Source organism: Solea solea, chromosome 9 (assembly GCF_958295425.1).
Source record: "Solea solea chromosome 9, fSolSol10.1, whole genome shotgun sequence".
NCBI classification, from domain to species: Eukaryota; Metazoa; Chordata; class Actinopteri; order Pleuronectiformes; family Soleidae; genus Solea; species Solea solea.
The window spans coordinates 3,002,896-3,017,962 of record NC_081142.1 but is presented as its reverse complement, the minus strand read 5'-3'; the positions used below and the strand labels follow the sequence as shown (position 1 = coordinate 3,017,962).

At 43.3% G+C, this 15,067-nt stretch overlaps 1 non-coding gene across 1 annotated transcript; it reads left to right on the top strand.

Annotated features, from left to right (window-relative positions):
• Nucleotides 1–8,850: 8,850 nt before the first annotated feature.
• trnac-gca (transfer RNA cysteine (anticodon GCA)) lies at nt 8,851–8,922 on the top strand. The gene has a single exon. It is a non-coding gene; the product is annotated as a tRNA-Cys (tRNA).
• Nucleotides 8,923–15,067: the final 6,145 nt, after the last annotated feature.

Genomic DNA, 15,067 nt, shown 5'->3' with positions numbered 1-15,067 from the left:
TGTGTGTGTGAGTGTGTGTGTGATAAATGGAGGTCACTTGTGCTTTGTGAGACTCCTTTGTGGACACACAAAGAGAACAGGCTGCAGTTTTGTCCTCATTATTTGCTGTCGTCAGTTTGTGGACAAAACCAACAAAGTTAAATGAGTTAAAAAAAAAAAAAATGAGTCAAGAGTGGAAATAAAAAACTATGTAATGTGATTATTATCATTTACCAAATGGGATCAAAAGGAAAAGACATCATTTTCGCACACATCATTTAAAAGACCATATGTAAGTTGCTTGTCCACATTGCCGACGCTCTAATACGACCCATAGAAGTGAAGCAGCAGTCTGTCATTGTCATGGTAACAATAATAAACACGTGGTTAAGGTTGGAGAGCTGTCACACTCTGGGTGAGTTTTCGCCAAAAAAGGACTTGGTCATAGGTGAAGGAAAAGATGTGGTGGTTTGAGTTTACACTTCAGCTTCAACGGAATAATAAACAGATGACTAAGGTTGTTGATTAAAGAAATGACGATGACTATTGGTTTTTAATGGGAAATGACTTCAGTCTTACAGCCATACACACTTCTTCTTCTTTTCCTCCTGTTATGAGGAGGAACTGTTGCCTAACAGTGAAACGTAGCCATTTCAACAGGACGGACTCAATCAGCTAAACACCAGGATGAGAAAATTCACTTCCCAGTTCACATGAGCTCAAGTTATTGCAAAAACAAGGTTTTTATGCTGAGCTGAGATGAGAAAGTAGGTGAACTGGAAGAAGAAAAGGGCCTTAAACGACTAAAACAACCAGTGAAGAGACAGAATGTTCATATATGACAGTTTTCTGTTGTTTGTGTTTGGACACGCCCTCTAATTCTGGAGTGATTTAAAGCGGCAGTAGGCATTTTTTTGATTACTGATCATCATCCCCAGGTCGATATAAATAGTGATGTTTCGGGAGCACGGCTGAACCCCGCCTACCTGAGGAGGACAGACAGGTACCAAAACAAACCATGGATACTGACAGTACATTTTATTGTGTTTATTGTCTGTCTGACTTTCTTTCTGTTTCTTTTAGGTTGCTTTGCAGTATAGGAAGTTGTTACCATGACCTTTTTCCGCACCTTTTTTTTTGCCCTGTGATTGGTCAGTTTCTACGGCGTCAGATTTATGTTCAAAAAGTCGTGTAATGTGCAACAAAATTTAACAAAATAAAATCCTGCACACACGCAGATGCTCCATCAAATGTCCTTTGGAGAACAGAAATAAATGAAAAACAAATTGAGTATAAGTAGTTCTACATCTTGACTGTACATGTGATAACTGCACCAGAAAGCGATAGGTTAAAGTGTTGCCATGGTCTCTGTGAGGAATGTAATGTGCTGAGATACAGTGACACACATGTTGGCAGCGGAGGTGATTGAGAAAAGTGATTGTTAAACTCTGTGTTCGGTAACCACATCTGAGGGCACTGTGCTCGTGTTTACATCATGGTAATAGACTTTCTTTCAACTCCCTCTCTCTCCCTCTCTTTCCACCCTCTCCCTCCTCCCACTTGCTGTCACATCAAGTTTGACCTTCACAGATGGACTACAGGCTGCTTTTAAATGTCGGTTGTGGTTTTGGCAAATAACAAAATGGGGACTGTTGGAGGTAAGATAAAAAAAAAAAAAAGAAAACAGACACACATTTGTATGGATGAGAAAAGATTTCAGCAGTCACAGGCAGGCAGGGGAAAGCACAACTGAGAGGGGGAGTGGAGCAGAAGTGAAGGTTAGAACAAAGCCCAAATTTGAACTTTGGCCAAAGGTTTTTTGTAAGAGTAGCTGCTCTGCCTGCAGCTGTCCTAGTACTCTTTCCCACCGTTGGCTCCCCCTCCACATCTGTCCTCATTCCTCCTCTGCTCTCCCAAAGATCTCCAAAACAGAGAATCTGCACATTAACAGTGACGTAAATAAATGCCATAAATTTGTGAGGGATTCGGAGCTGAATTTTGACGCATCGTCTCTTTTCACACCAACCGCGACTCAATTCAGCAAATAAACAATATGGACCAGGGGAAAATGACTTTATGTAAAAAAAAAATAAAGTTGTATTGGTCCAGAATCTCTGGCTTTGGGACAAACTCTGGGATTTCTGTCAGACAGAGGGATGGTTTTAGGAAGGTCCTGTTTGTTCATAAACAGTCCCAGGTTTTCACGTCATCAACAAGTACGGTACATTATAAAACAACATTCAAGAAACCCACTTTAAAAAAAGCAGTGTATTTCCATACTTCTCCAATGACCTGATGACTACCTAACACTGGTGATTGCAGTAAAGGAAGCTCAGCTTCCTCTTTGTGAAGCGAAAAACATCGCTTCCAAAGAAGCTCAGCTTCTCTGGGAGTCACTGGAGCAGTGGAAGGGAAGTCTGTCGACAAATAGCTGCCCGTTGAGTGTTATTTGCTTGGTGATATAGACCATTTTCATTTTGTACATATACACTGTAAATAAAAACACTATTATTGCATTTCAGTTTTTCATAATTAGCGCATTTCCTTGTTGTAATTGTTCGTTCATGTAAGAATTTATGTATAAAAAACTTCCTCTGTTTCAACTGACACTGCTTTATTTGTACATCTATTACAACAAGGTGGCAGCTTGTTTCATTGAGTCTTTAAATTGTTGTTTTGGTCATTATCATGGGGGTGGGGGGGGGAATCACATATACACACCACAAAAGAAAAGTGGCCCTTAAATGAGCAAATACAGCCATTGACCCATAATATGTGTTTACTACAAGCCAGTGATCTGCATCTCCACATGATGGGTGGAGACAGGACACCCATCGGCAACTATCAGATGCTGATAGATTGCAAAATGTACTATTTAGCTGATTATTCACAACAAAAAAAACGATGAATCTGTCAACCCGTCTGTGTGTCGCGTACCGGGGTGGAAGCGAAGCGTCCGACTGGAAAAGGTTTGAAAGAATGATAAATAAAAAGCCTCAGTATCGCTTAGTGAAATCCTGTTGCTGATGTTCAGCTCATGTTTACTGGATACGGGTTTGAAGAACATTAACGTTCAAATAAATCACAGAAAAGGATACATGTAACTGTGTGGAAAAGGCCTTAAATCTCACAGAATTTGGCCACGCACCAAAACCAGGATACCTCGATATATACGCTCACTCCTTCATGATGGATTGAGAGGAGAGAGGAAGAGAGAGAGGGAGAGAGGGAGAAGCAAGGTGAACATAATGCCAGGTTGGTGCACGCAGGGTGAAGCGGAGGAGAAAGGAGGGAATGTTAAATGGAAAGTGGCCATGTGCCAAATGGCAAAGTGCCCGTTCAGCTGTCTGCTTGTTTAATACACAAACTCCTCCATCACAAATATCTCATTGCTGAGGACAAGTTTCAGTGTGTGTGTGTGTGTGTGTGTGTGTGTGTACCTGCAATAACTTGTTCTCTTGACCATAAAATACAAAAAGGCCTTTTAATGTAGGAGAAGTAACTACTTTGTTCGGAGCGGACACAGAGACGTGTCATTTAAAGTGCAGAGTGGCTTCCTGTCAGAGTCTCATAAAGAGACATGATAACACACTCACCGAGTGCGCCTGTCACAATCATCCTGACAAGCGTGTGCGCGCGCGTGTGCGTGTGTTGAAAGCAATGGATTGTCTGTTGTTGTGGAGGAGAGACGAGGAGGAGACGAGGAGGAGACGAGGAGGAGACGAGGAGGAGGAGCTGCACAGTTGTAGTTAACCCCTCACTCTTGTCTTCCTGCTTCTGAGCTGTGATTTATATCCACCTATTAACTCTGCCTGCGTATTACTGAGTAATGAATGCTGCTATTGATGGAGAAGCTGGGGGGTGGGGTCATCTCAGACCTTTGAAGATAACTTCACTTTGTTTCAGTTGTTTAAAATAAACCTGAATAAATATAAAAGGACACAGGGAACGATCAGAAAAACTATGCCTTGGATCTTCCAATGATTCTGTTTTAAATGTGTGTCGTTTTGTTTTCTTTATTCTAGGTTTTTACTTCTCTGTCTGGTTTTCAGTTCCTTGTTTCTTGTCTTATTTTATAGTCTTTCTTTCCCTGTCTTGCCTGATTGTGTGCCTCGCACTAATGTGTCTCACCTGTGTTTGATTGTCCCCGCCTCCCTAGTGTATTTAGTCTGTGTTCTCCCCGGTGTCTCAGTCGATGCTCTGGTTTTCACGTGTTCCTCATCTTCTCCTTGGGTTTTTGCTCCATGTTGTTTTATGTTTATCTTTTCTTCTTAGCGTCTTCTTAAAGACTCTTTTTGTTCGTTTTTGACAAACTTACAACATTTGGGTCCCCTGTCGTGTGACACCTGTAACACTAGTTCATCTCAGGTGATCTACAGGTCACTGCTGACCTTGTTAACTCTGCTTCCATCATTCCTTCACCCTCTTCTTCTCTCTGATGAACCGCTGTTGTAGCTCTTCAGCTTTATTTGGAGTGGCATGGATCGCAGCCGTGCATATTTCATACTTCACGAGCCGAGTGGGGCAATTAGCCTTGACTTGCCAAAACCCGTTAGTGAGCACATTACAGGGCTGAAAGTTGTAGCGTCAACTAGGCTTAAGCTATAAACTGATTCTGTCTTTACAAGCAGAATCAGCAGGATTTAAAACCGATCATGTAGCACACACACACACACACACACACACACGGGCAACATGCGGGGCCCTGGGGCCAAATCCGGGCCGTGAATCAGTTTTTTCCGGCCCGCCACGTCCTCACCGTTACCTGAAGTAAACTCTGGCTCAGCTCAAGTGACATTAGCAGACATTTCAGTTTTGCACCTTCACATTAAGAGCATTGAACTAGAGAAACACAGCTGGACTTGTATACTGTACGTACCAGTGAGTATTTTTACTTTAAAAATGTAAATGCTCTGCATGTTGCATATAAATCAGTTTTTTTTTTTTATCATTAATATTTCTTTAAAACCTTTTATTTGTGGCCCTTCACTTGCTTCATTTATATCAGGAGGGTTAACCAAGAGACTTTGGGGTACTGAACTCTAGACCTCACAAGACCTGAATCATGAGAGGGTCCGTAACAGAACTTTGTCAATGAATGACAAAAATATGAAATGCAGCAGTTGGTTTTAATAGAAAATAAAAAGACAACTGGATAAAATATGCTATGTAATCACAATAATGAAGCATTTTATTTACTTTTCTATTAATTTTTAATATTTAGATGGTAAACAAGAGGCTTTGTGCACTCAGTGTGTCAGTCTTTATGTGTAGCACCATTCGATGTGGTACAGAATAAGTATTGTTTCTGCGGTATTTAAAAGCTCCCTGTAGAGCAGTGACCACAATGAATGCAATAAAACAAAAACCTCTATTTTAAAAACAAGGGGCTCTGTTTGCCATTAAAATCCTGGAGCACTGGGCTCTATAAATGGTATCAGTGACATTTCTGTTGCTATTTTGGAGAATTAGACACGGAAACACACTCAAAATTACCCAGGATCCACTGTGCCCCACCGTGCCTGAATGTCCGTGCCTAACGTGGGAAAAGCTGGCAGGGTGTGGACCAGCTGGATTGGCCTTGAGCTCCACTGAGAAGCAGCTTTACAAAGGCTCACTGTGCTGGAGTGGCACTGAGAATTCAAGCTGGCAGCAGCTCAGAGACTTGACCAACGCAGGGCAACACTTGAAAAGACCTGTGAGTTTCTCTGTCTGCCTTTCACCTCCATCTGCCGCCTCCTATTTCTTGCCGACATGTCCCCGTCTTAACTTTGCCATCCGTCTGTCAGTCTGTCTGGCTCTCTGTGTCCACTTTTCCCGTCTCTGTTCATTATGTCTTCCCTCTCTTTTATTTTGTATTTCTTTTCACCTCCACGTCTCTTTTTTGTTTTACTTTCAGTGCAATCAGTGTCAGTATTTCTGGGGGCAGGTGGCACAAAGGGCAACAACTAGTTTTCAAAAGGATTGTCACCTCCAGAATAGATTTGGCCTTTCACACACTAATCCGTTGGGAGCTTTGCTTTTCAAAAGAGTGAGATGCAGACTTGGAGATTTACCTTCCATGTCTGCGCAAGTTTTTGCCACAAATCCCACAGCAAGGCTGTGATGGCATCACCATGAGACAGCTGAGCAGAGATCATGGAAGCATGTCACCGGTGACAGTTCAGATAAACACACAACCGCAGAGATACGATCACAAGTGGACAGCGCTAAATCTGACAGTTCACACCTGGCATTAGAATGCATCCTGGATGTGTCTACCGTTTATCTGATCTCACTTCCCCTGAACTCCATCCAAAAACATTTGTATTTCATGCCTGTTCTCTAAGAATAAATCACATTTTTTAACCAGTCAGGAGAGAGGGTGCAACAGTTCCCGGTAGAAATGCCCGTTAAGTGCCATAATCTGTCTATTTTCATCCAAAAGGACCAAAATGCACACATTTTAGAAGAAGACCTGAAATTAGCAATTGCAAGAACATGGAAATATATAGTCTGTGGTCCTCGACCAGCTCCAAGTATGGAACGTAGAGGTGTCCACTTGTAATCCGATCAGCCACAATCAGGAGAGTGAGAAGTCAAGTAAATCAGAAGTCAGCTTTTTATACGGCCAATGGCAACAAGGCAGACCGCCAAAGAATTTCCTGGACTGAGCGTTTGACAACAGTGATACTGTCCTAAACGCCCTGATATGATACAGCAATAACTAAAACCACCGTGGCCTTCAACAGTGCGATCATAATCCAGGTTTACTCAGACAGGTTCCATTTTAGCTACATTCTTACCCTGACTCCCTCTGATGCATGATCCAAGACCAACTAGCAAATATTTGACTTTTAGTTTGTTATTCAGAGTCACAGATAAGCTCAGATACCACGGAATGAACAGACACTCACCTTTGCTACCCTGAAATTAATTCACTGTTGATGAAATAATTATGTTTGGGTGCATATCATGTCATTCTGTCTTAATTTTTTTCTTTCAATGTCAAACAAGGAAATCTGAAACTCGCTGTTACCATATTATTGTGTCTGTTTAATTCACGTGTTGGTGTTATGTGTGACGATAAAGGCCCAGGCACGTTAGTTAAATGTGTGTGTTCATCAACAGCAGCATTTCCTTAACTATCCATAAACTTATGAGGACAACTGATGAAGTGTCAGGAGTGTCTGCTTCAAAGTTTGTCATGTTGTGAATTCAGATATGTCTTCCACATACCTTGGCTGTAATGAGTGGTTATTTGAGTAAGTGTTGTGAATTACTGTTGCCTTTCTGGAACCAGTCTGGTTAGGGGTTAGGAGATGGAGGCTTGTGTGTGTGTGTGTGTGGAAATCCTTGTGCCACTTAAATCGCCTTCCCTCCTCGTTCTGATACTCTGGTTTGAACACCAGCAGGTCGTCTTGACCACGCCTAAGTCGATATTTGCGTAAACATGCAGTCAAACCACCACAGGTGTACCTAATGAAGTGGCTATTGAGTGTAATTCCTCATACAAACAGTATTTAGTTTTAGTATTTACACTGGAAGAAAACAACTTTTGAGTTTTCTCACAACATAGTTTGGACAAAGCCTCAGGTGGGCGACACCCGCGCTGTCACCAGTAAAGGCCAGCTCCTGACCCATGACTCCATTAAGGTTTGCGGCGGACGAGAGGAGATGAGCAGCCGACCTCATCAGCCTACTGTTCGGTGTGACCTCAGAATCATGGCCAGCGGGTCAATGCGAGGTGTGAAGCCGGTGACCCGACGTCAAAGCTGTTTTCTCACGTCCATTTTCCTGCACAACATAGTGCCCAAACTCTCTCAAACTCCCCCCATTTCCTCTGTCTCAAATCATCCGGCCAACCTATGTATAAATAAACATGTGTACAGGCTGTCAACTCACCGCCCCCCCCCCACCCCCACCATCTCCTACTCAAATAAACATGAGGGGGCATATGTGGGTGTGGGGTGAGGGGTTAATAGGGCCAAGTTTAGGTAAAGAGAGGGCAGAGCGAGAGAATGATGGAGGCATGGAAGGAACGGTGGACCCATGGGAGCTCATTATTCACAGACAGAGGAGACGTTAACGCACACACACACACACATACACCTCTAAAACTTTCTTAACACACACAGAGAGACTTATTACTCTCCATGTGTAACATATGCTGGTGTAAAGGCCCATTAACACACACAGTTTTATAAGCGTTCTTATTGAAAGCAGTAACCCAGAAAAACTCGCTGGTTTCTGGTGGGACAAAGCCCACAAGCTACATAATAACAAGGGAAAGGAATATATGTATTTATTCCATAACTTTAAAGGGACAGGTTACCCGAAAATGAAACTTTCCTCATTATTCACCTGCAGTATCCATGGAGGGGGAAACTCTGGAGTCTACAAAACTCCAAAGGTTTCAGGGTTTCGGACAAATCTGATGTCTACAACTTTATCCTCCACATGAGGGTCGTAAAGAGCAGACAGCTACACGCATACACGCACACCTACGGGCGATTTATGCCACTTTTCCACCATACAGTTCTAGCACGACTCAGCTTTGCTTGTTTTTGTGGCTTTTCCATTAGGGACAGTACCTGGTACCTGGTGCTGTTTTTAGTACCTGCTCATGAGCAGAACTGTAGATCAGTTAAAAAGACTTAACAATCCTGAAAACATGCATTCATCTCCAACAATTAGCAAAGAAATCTCAATATTTAGCACAGCAGTCTGGTAGTATTTAGCGACAGCGCTGCCGAAAGCCGTATTTCAGTTCAGTGAGTGGGTCAGACGGAGAATCATTCTTCTGACGGAGATTCTGATTCAGTTACAACAAAAATAACTGCGTAGCTTGTCACTAGTTTGTGTGATTGTGTCACTTTTAAAAAAGCGTGGGGGGGTATAGCTCAGCGGTAGAGCATTTGACTGCAGATCAAGAGGTCCCCAGTTCAAATCTGGGTGCCCCCTCGCTCTTTACACAAGTCAGGTGTGTCAAACCAGAGATTTAATCGCAATTATCTACGTAGCAGATAATTCAGACGTATTGTAATAGATAATTACAATAAAGTATCTACTTTATTTAGATACAAATAAAGTATCTAAGTTACTTTGGATAAAAGCTTAAGCTAAGTGCTTAAATGTAAATGTAAAGTGGCCTGAACCAGGAGACAAACCAGCAACCCTCTTCTTTGAACAACAGAAAAGCATTAAACGTGTGTTTTGCTCTATATTTATTTATCGCCTACGAGCCGCGTTCATTCCCGCACTCATTCACAAGCTCTCATGCAAAGATGGCGCTAGAGGAGATGGGCGAGAACTTGAGATACCTGCATGACTACGACGTCCACGAGCAAGCTGAACGAGAGGAGGGAGAGAGCTGCTCGAAGCTTTTAGAACCAACAAAAACACTTGTATTTTACTCAAGTTCTCACTGATCTTGAACCAGAAGAAAAAAAAAAACCCTGAACCCTGAAAAGTGTTTTGCAATGACGCGCTGTCTCATACCTGTATTTTTTAAATGTGCAATTTTTACCCGGACTTTAATATCTTTGAGTGATTTATTTATTTTTATCACTAAAACAACATGTAGTCCATTAGGAGCAGTCAGATAACTTTGTGCAATCAAATGTGTTCTTTCCGTCGGTTTCTGCCTCCGCGCTGACTTGGCTGTGTTTATTTACAAGTGCCTGTTTTATGATCATCATTTTAATTGATAGTTAACCATGGCTCTGCTCTCCCACTGTTGGATGAACATAAACAAGTACTAAAGCAAAACATGTGTTACTCTGTCAGCTCTCTCTCTCTCTCTCCCTCCCTCCCACCATCCCTCTCTCAGTGTGTGTGTGTGTGTGTACATGACCCAGGGTGTGAGAGCCAGGAAAGCCAGACTGGTTTCATTATGCTTCTAACTAGCCCATTATGGCCGAGGAAAATAATCCAAACCCTAAACAGTTGTTATGGCAACGCCATGTCACCTCTGTCTCTTCTTCCCCCTCCCCAACATCTCTTTTCACTCTCCTTGATCCCACTTTTTTTTAATTTCACCTCGGCAGCCTCCACCCATCCTTTGCCCCTCCCGCCTCCCCCCTCCTCATCCTCCTCCTCTGTTTCTCTCCACCACATCACAATGAACACGCACAAAGGCAAAAACTGCCACGCACTCAGGATTACGTGCACACACACTCACACAAACGTGGCACACTCTCACTCCCTCTCTCCCCCTGCGATAGAGTTTCACAACCACCTTCCCTCTGCCCTCTCACACGGACTGCCCTCAGATTTAAGAAAAATAAACCAGGGGGGGGGGGGGAACACAGCGGACACAAAACAGCGGCGGGGTTTTTGGAAATGTAGGATCTCTATCCTTTTTCTTTTTTTCTTTTTTCCCCCTCCCTGCTTTATTATTTCCTTTCCTCTTGGGTTCTAATCGGGCTTCTGTGAGGGGATAACAGCATGAGGAGGAATTGAATCAGATCCTGTTAATTGTCAGTTTTTTTTATCAGGTCAAGATGGTGGTTTGTGATTGTGACTCAATGCTGAATTTAATTTGTATTCATCAGAAAAAATATTTTCGAAGGGAACTGATAAAATGGAAATGTAAGAATGTTGTTTTAATAATTGACACATTAACTTTATCTGTTTAAACCAACAAAAACATGTTAAAATCTCCAGGGATGTTTTTTTAAAAAATAGCTTTATTTTCCTGTTTTCCTGAAAGTTGAATAAGGAGAATGACACCCGTGTGTACTGTACATTATCAGAAGCCAAGAGATTGACTTTGCTCTATGCTAAGCTACCACAACTTTGGAAGTCCGGTGGCTTTTTAGAGTTTCGGAATACATATTTTTACGACAAAACCGCACCATCCATCCATCCATCGTCTACCTCTTTATCCTCACTTTCGTAAAAACTCACCACAGGTTCTCTCCCCTCCCTCCCTCCCTCCCTCCCTTGGCCATGTGCATCTTTTAATGGAGCCAGCGGACACAAGGTGTAGAGCCATGTCCTTGCTGGTCAGCATCCATTTTGCTTACTTTGCCATTTGAATAAAACCAGTCCAACTTTTCTCTTCTCTACCTTGACTCGCTGTCGGTAATTCTCACAGATTAGGCAAAAAAAAAATCACACAGCCTTAGCAGAGGATGGTTTCCATCCATCGACCTCTGGGTTATGGGCACAGCATGCTTCCGCTGAGCCACTCTGCTCTAGAGCTCCCTGTCAACTGTAAACAAGAGACTTCTACCGGGGTCCAGTTTACCAAAGTCCAAACACGCCCAGCTTAAGGATCATGTGTACACACAATGAGTTATATGTGCAGATTCCAACAATGCAAAAATGCAGTGGTTTCCTCTTCCTCGCGTCCTACGACAACGGTTTTCTCTGTTTCTGCTTCTTTTTCTGCCTTGATCTTACAGCCGGTACCTGGCGAGGGTTTTGCTGCTTCTTGCAAAACCCGAGTCTTGGTGTGACCTCCTGATTCTGAGGACTGCGGGTCGGTGGCCCTGATCTTGCAAGGCCGGTCTTCTGTTAACGGACAGTAGGGGGCAGTGGAGATGACGGCCTGCTATCTTCCCACAACAAGACATTTAACAAGACCATCACAATGGCTTCATAGCTGTCAAATTAGCATAGTTCTGCTTTCACACGTGTCAAACTGGTGGCCCGTGGGCCAACATGGCCCGCAACCTTTAAACACAGACACAGTGTGGCTTTCATATCAACATGAAATGACATACACAAGCGTTTCTGGTGTCTTCATTTACAGTTGTGATTATTTGCTTCATTTTAGATTCATTGCTTTATTCTGCATCATAAATACGTTATGATTGTGAGGTACACATCGCTCCATATTAAAAACAAGCACTTTTACTTTGGAATTCTGTGAAATATCATCATGAAAATCTTTATTGTGATATCATGATGGAATATTGTGTTGTAATGTTAAGCTCATGTTGCCCACCACTAGTTTTTTCCTCTAGACTGGCCTCCTCTTGACCAGACTAGATGCTCATTGGCCTCCAGGTCGTTTGAATTTGACATCCATGCTGTAAAGGAATAAAATAACAATATATTAACTTACCATCGCAGTAACTGAAAAGTTCAGCTTAAACAACACACCCTGTGCCCTCACAGCCCTCAGACTCTTTCCACTCATGACTCTAAACACTGAAAGAGAGGATTTCCAATGGACTCATCTTATAAACACAGTAAACACAACTCCATTTAGCAGCACCAGCTATTCCTTTAAAGCTACAGCATTTGGACACACACACACGCACGGTGAAAACATTATTAATGACTGAAATGACTGAAAGTGGAGCTGCTGCTTCTTGTGGCTGAGCTGGTGGTCTGTGATTCTTGTGTTTGATGTCCCCTCTTAATGGACGAGCCCCCTGCATATACACACACACACACACACACACATACAGAGGCTTACTTTATTATGTGGGCAGCCATTTGCCAGGTCGCCGTGATAAAGCTCTTGGCGCTGCACTGAAGTTGTTTTAAAGCCCAGACACCCTTAGCCATTACTCAGGTGATATGCCAGTGTCTGGTGATCAATGTGTCTCTAATAGAGCCAACGGAGGGGGAGCAAAAAGCAAAAGAAAGACAGAGATATTAATAGAGAGGGATAAAGATAAGCAGGCAGAGTGATTGCACTTTTACCTTCTCATTTATCACCCTCCTTGTACAGAGCACTAACTGAGTCTAACGCGCTCGGCAGTAATAGCCTGTCTGGATGCTGTATTTATGAGCTGCCATCAAAACAATGGCATTCATCTCGGCAGTCCAACCGTACACTTTCATCCGTTTTATCATCTTGTCTTCGCCTCTCTGTGTGTGTGTGTGTGTGTGTGTGCAGCCCAGAGCGGGACTGTTGAAAGGCATCTGCAGGAGTGAGGAGAGCTCAAGGGTGAGCGTCGACTGCGAGGCACTCGGCGCTCCTTAAAAGTTCAGCCAAATCCTGAGGTCAGCGTGTTTGTTTCTGCTGTGACCTTCAGTCAGTTCATCTGTTTCTCTGTCTTAGTGAGACTCTGAATGATAGAGGATCACAGGGACAGGTCAGGTTTTCAGCCCCTTTGCAAGTTTGGTCGCTTCCAATATCGTCATTCAAAAAAGGCAGTTGTTTCCTCTTCATCGCTGCTTCTTTTTCTTCAGCTCTGCCGTCCAAAATAACACTATCCCTGCCTTTTTGGTGTGTGTGTGTGTGTGTGAGACCTCCTGATTCTGAGGACTTCTGAGGTCGCAAAGGCCTTGATCTTGCAAGGCTGGTTTTTCCGCTGACAGACTGTAGGGGGACAGATGATTAGAAAAATGTAAACTTTCATAGGAATACCTGATCTGCCTCCAGAGTCAGCCCCCAATCTCCCCACAACAAGACACTTTACCATCACCATGACTCAGAAGCTGTTCAATTATTTCACATTGAAACTCACTGATGGATCAACGACGTCTGTGTGATCGGAAATCCCTGATATTCTCTGTGGAGTTTGAATCAGAGATGGCGGACACGAAGAGGAAACAAAGAGGAGGACTTGAATGTGCTGTGTTTTGCTTCTGCATGGGAAAGGAAAGCAAAAGAAACCACAACTCTGATAAGTAGCGTTGGTTGAGATGGGGGAGGGTGCTCCGTGTGTGTGTGTGTGTGTGTGTGTGTACACTTGTGTGCTGGTTCAAGTGTGTGGGAGATGTGGAGAGTGGGGCAGGCGAGAGTGCCAGGCGATGTAGGAGGGAGAGAGACCAGGGGGCGCGTCTGGAAAGCATCAAGCCGTGGCTCTGCTCATGTGGGTGTGTGCTGCAGCTCCTCTGGTCTCTGGCTTGTTAACCTGCAGGTCACGGGCTGCTTCAGGTGAGGAAGTGAAGGCCTGGCACCGAGCATGAGAATAATGACCTCTTCCATAGCAAGCTCATGTTCATGAATAAACACACACCCATAGAAACATACATACTGAGTGTGTGGTGTTTTTATGCCGTTACCTCCCTGTGTCAAAGGTCAGCTACACCTTTGAAGGGATACGTTTGGCCTTCTGGGAAAAAATGCTCCCACGCTAAGATGAGAAGGCTCTCATTTGTGTACAGCCAGCAGCTGATTAACATTTTATAAATACTGCAGGAAACTTTGCTTATTTACAAGAGATCAATAAAACATTTTTGCCGAACGTGCTTTCTAAGTTGTCGTCATCACCATTGGTAAAGATGGAAAATTATATTATGGAAATGAACTTTGAATCTTGTCAAACTGAATTTATGTTCACAATTTGAGCTTAAAAATATTGGTTTACTTACAATATTCATTATTTAATCACATAATGTTATATGTACAGTATGTATGAATTTAGATTGGGACTTGGGACGTGCTACTTTGAATTTGCCCATTTAAATTTCAATCTTTGACTCCACCGTGATGTCTAATCTTTACATGTTGTGTTTGAAAACGCTTCTACGCCTCGTAAAATTCATCACCATGAGGTTGCAATCCCAAAACCACATACTGTAACTTACATACTAACATACTGAGAATAAACTAAATTGGGGCGTACAGTACTTTGCTTACTTTTGGGACCATCTCAGGCTGAAGTGAACCCACTGTAGCTCCATATTGCACGTGCTGACATGTACATATTGTTTATGGATGTACACATAGTTTGTTAAGGGGTTGGAGAGAAAACATCTTCTCTGAGATAAGACAGGTTTGATGGGAGTGTGTGTGTGTGTGTGTGTGTGTGTGTGTGTGTGTGTGTGTGTGTGGACTATAGAGAAAGAGAGAGAGAGAGGGAGAGTGAGCAGCAGCTGGTATTGTGTTAGTGTTTTTCCCTGTGAGACCTGGCCCTGGCTGGTGTTGTATTACATGCACTGGTGTTGCTGAGGCGAGGTGGGGTGAGTTGGCTCGATAGCCAAGAAGTGATGGGTGACAGATGAACAGGACGGAGCGAGAGAGGGAGGGAGGAAGGGGGGAAGGGAGGAGAAACCCGTGATGGGAGTGCAGGAGGGGGTGGGTGGGTGGGGGGCTGTTGGTTGTGGTACTTGGAAATGAATCCAGCGTCTGACACCCAGAGCACTTCTCATGCTCTGGCACAGGCTATTGTCGTCTGGAATTTGAGAAATGCATTTG